Source organism: Nomascus leucogenys, chromosome 19 (assembly GCF_006542625.1).
Source record: "Nomascus leucogenys isolate Asia chromosome 19, Asia_NLE_v1, whole genome shotgun sequence".
Taxonomy (NCBI): domain Eukaryota; kingdom Metazoa; phylum Chordata; class Mammalia; order Primates; family Hylobatidae; genus Nomascus; species Nomascus leucogenys.
In genome coordinates this window covers 19,764,218-19,768,434 of record NC_044399.1, presented here as the reverse complement: position 1 = coordinate 19,768,434, position 4,217 = coordinate 19,764,218, and positions in this window count along the sequence as shown.

Below are 4,217 nucleotides of genomic sequence, written 5' to 3'. Positions count from 1 at the left end.
CTTTGCTGGGTTTCCTGTTCGGAATGTCCTTTCCCTGCTCTATCTGCCTGCGGTAAGCTGAATAATTACCCTTAAAAGATAGCTATATCCCAGCCCCTGGAGCCTGTGAATGTTAACTTATAGAACAACAACCAATACAAGGTGGTGGTGGTGGGTCTTTGCAGATGTGCAGATGTGATTAAGTGAAGAATTTTGAGATGGGGGCGATTATTGGGAATTATTCCAGTGGGCCCTGCATGCAGTCCTGTATTCTTACAAAGAGACAGGCAGAGGGAGATTTCACTATACACAAAGAAGAAGGCAATGTGAAGATGGAGCAGAGAGAGCTTCGAAGATGCCAGCTTTGATTACTGGAGTGATGGGACCACAAGCCAATGAATACCAGCAGCCACCAGAGGCTGAAAGGGGCAAGAGACGGATTCTCCCTAGAGCCTCGGGAGGGAGCACCAACCTGCCCACACCTGGATTTCAGCCCAGTGAAACTAATTTTGGACTTCTGACTTCCAGAACTATAAAAGAATAAGTGAGTGTTTATTTATTTACTTATTTATTTATTTATTTATTTAGAGATAGGGTCTTGCTCTGTTGCCCAGGCTGGAGTGCAGTGGCATGATCTTGGCTCACTGCAGCCTTAACCTCCCAGGCTCAAGCAATCCTTTCACCTTAGCCTCCCAAGTAGCTGGGACTACAGGCGCATGCCACCACACCCAGCGAATTTTTTTGTTATTTTTTTGCAGAGATGAGGGCTCACTATATTGCCCAGCCTGGTCTCAAACTCCTGAGCTCAAGAAATCCACCCACCTTGGCATTCCAAAGTGCTGGGATTACAGGTATGAGCCACCTCACCCAGCCTAAGTGGGTGCTATTTTAAGCCACCAAATTTGTAGAAATTTATTACAGCAGCCACAGGAATCTAATACACTGCCCTAATCCTGTTTCTTGATCCAAGGGCAGGTTCTAATGGCTTCCCACCCACCGTCAACCTTCCCTCATCATTGAAACCTTTGGGAACTGCATCCGGAATCCATCATTTCCTTACTGCTGCTGATGAACAGGTTAGTATTGCATGCACTTCTTTGTTTTATAATGATTGTTTAGTTCAGTTTTTCCCCAAAGACTGTGAAATCTCAGAAAATGAAAACCCTATGTTTTCATTTTGGTATCTCTGGCACTTAGCCCTGGGCCTGGCTCCCAGTAGGGTCTCTGCAGCATAACACTGCTGCATTGCACAACTCCACGGGCACCATTCATGCCCGATGTTATGGACTGTGAATCTCTAGAGCACAATTCCACGGGACCCACCCACCCTTCCTTCCTTCCTTACCTTTTTCCCTTTGTCTTTCTTCCTTCCCTCTTTTCTTTCCTTTTCTTTCTCTTTCTTTTCTTTCTCTTTCTTTCTTTTTCTTTCTTTCCTTCCTTCCTTTTTCTTTCTTTCTTTCTTTTTTCTTTCTCTCCCTCCCTCCCTTCTCTTTATTTCTTTCTTTTTTCTTTTCTTTCTCCCTTTTTCTTTCTTCTCTTTCTTTCTTGCTTTCTTCTCTTTCTTTTCCTTCCTCCCTTTCCTCTCTTTTTCTCTTTGTCTTTCTTCCTTCCCTCCTTCTTCTTTTCTCTTTATTTTTCTTTCTTTTTTCTCTCTTTCTCTCCCTCCCCCCTTCCTTTTCATTTCTTTCTTTTTTTCTTTTCTTTCTCCCTTTCTTTCTCTTTCTTCCTTTCTTCTCTCTCTTTCTTTTCCTTCCTTCCTTTCTTCTCTTTTTCTCTTTGTCTTTCTTCTTTCCCTCCTTCTTCTTTCCTTTCTTTCTTTTTTCTTTTTCTCTCTCTCTCTCCCTCCCTCCCTTCCTTCTCTTTCTTCATTTCTTTCTTTCTTTTTTCTTTTCTTTTTCTCTCTTTCTTTTCCTTCCTTCCTTCTCTTGTTCTCTCTTTCCTTCCCTTCCTTCCTTCCCTTGTTCTTTCCTTCCCTTCCTTCCTTCCTTTCTTTCTTCTCTCTCTCTCTCTCTGTCTCTTTCTCTCAAGTGCAGTGGCACGATCTCGGCTAACTGCAACCTCTGTCTCCCAGGTTCAAGCGATTCTTGTGCCTCAGTCTCCCAAGTAGCTGGGATTATGGACATGTGCCACCACATCAGGCTAATTATTGTATTTTTAGTAGAGGAGGGGTTTCACCATGTTGGCCAGGCTGGTCTCGAACTCCTGGCCTCAAGTGATCCATCCACTTCGGCTTCCCAAAGTGCTGGGATTACATGCATGAGCCACCGCACCCGGCCAGGATACCATTTTCATGGAAGGCACTGAATCATGCTCCCTGGAACCGGGTAACGCTCCATCTCTAGCATATTTATCAAATAAATGAACTATATTCCACTCTTCTCCTCCAAAACAAAAAAGTTATTCCCATAGACAAAGGGTTCCTAGGTCTCCCTAGGATGATGGGCACCATGAGGTGATAAAGGTGGTCCCTTGAGGGGATCGCTTTGGTGAAGTAGATACTCTGATTTGGATGTGTAAATTCCAATGATATCTACAAAAGGTGTATTATTCTCTCTCTTTCCTGCTACTAAATATTACAGGCAACTTAGAAGGCAAGGCAAATTATAAGTTAGAAAGAGACAGTCGGCACAGGGGCAAGGCAGGTTTGAGGTTGAGAGCAGAGAAGCAGGACATAAAGTCCAATCCACTTGCTGTACACTGAGTCCCCAGATGATTTGGAGCTGCCTAAGCACAAAAGTGCAGACACACTTGGTTACACATTTCTCAATATCTAAGAATGAACATATGGCCAGGCATGGTGGCTCACGCCTGTAATCCCAGCACTTTTGGAGGCAGAGGTGGGTGGATCTCCTGAGGTCAGGAGTTTGAGACCAGCCTGGCAACATAGTGAAACCCATCTCTACTAAAAATACAGAAGTTAGCCAGGCGTTGGTGGTGGGTGCCTGTAATCCCAGCTACTTGGGAGGCTGAGGCAGGAGAGTCACTTGAAGCCAGGAGGCAGAGTTTGCAGTGAGCCAAGATCGTGCCATTGCTCTCCAGCCTGGGGGACAGGGCGAGACTCCGTCTCAAAAAAAAAAAAAAAGGATGAACATATTCGTTCCTTAGAAAAAACCAAAACTTTCCACTGCCTCTAGGTCTTCATGTCTCACAACAGACCCAAGGACAGCTCCGCAGCAGTGGTGGGTGAGGGGCTTCCTCTGGAGTCCCCCGATGGCACTCAGGGCTGTGCCCCTGCACTGGGACCCAGTGAGAGCCAATCCTACGGTGCATTAGAGGAGACATACGCTGGTGTGGCCTTCAGACAGTTCTCTGAAAACCCCTCTCCAACACGGCTCCTTCTAGCCTACACCTCTTTTTGGGCAGGAATTGTCCCCAAACTTAACATACAGTCTGGGGCTGGGAGATGGCTGAGCTGCCTCCTAGAGGCTCTTTGTAGTAGCATCTTCAAAGCCATTCCTCTCATTCTCCTCCTCAGGCACCTCTTCCTCCCTTTTCCAGTTGTCCTCCCCATACTCTCCTGAGATGATCCACTTAGTCTTATACAGAAGAATGAATTCATCAGTGTATTTTTAGGATTAGAACTGCTGGCAAGTGAGAGAAAATTCAGAGAAACAGTGTCCTAAACAAACAAAAAGAGACATTTTCCCATCACGTATCAAGTCTGCGTGGGCAGTCCAGGGATGACGCTATACTCCATGGGGCAGGGACCCATGCTTCCTTTAACTTGTTCCTCTGCTGTGGATGGCTTCTGTTCCCATGTTCACTTCATGGTCCAAGAAGGCTGCTCCAGAGGCAGCCATCAGATCTGTATTCCAGCCAGGAGAAAAGAGAAAAGGGAAGGAGAGAGCATGCCTCCTTCTCTTGACACCTTTCTGAAAGTGCATGTGCCACTTCTACTCATGTGCCACTGGCAAAACCCTAATGATGTGGCTACGCATGGCTGTAATAGAGGCAGGGAAAGGTAATCTTTATTTTAAATAGCCATAAGCCCAGTTGAAATTTAAGGAATCTCTTACTGAGAAAGAGGAAAACAGATGTGATAAGTAAACAGAAGTGTCTGCCCAACCAGTCGGCAACTAAAGGCTTCAGCAAAACATTTCCTAATGGGAGGGATGTTCAAAATCAAACAGCAATAAGATATAATTTTACTTGCATCGGCTGGCAAAATATAAAAGGTCCAACAACACCAAGTCATAGGAGGATGTAGAAAAATGGAAATGCTCATAACTGCTGTTGGG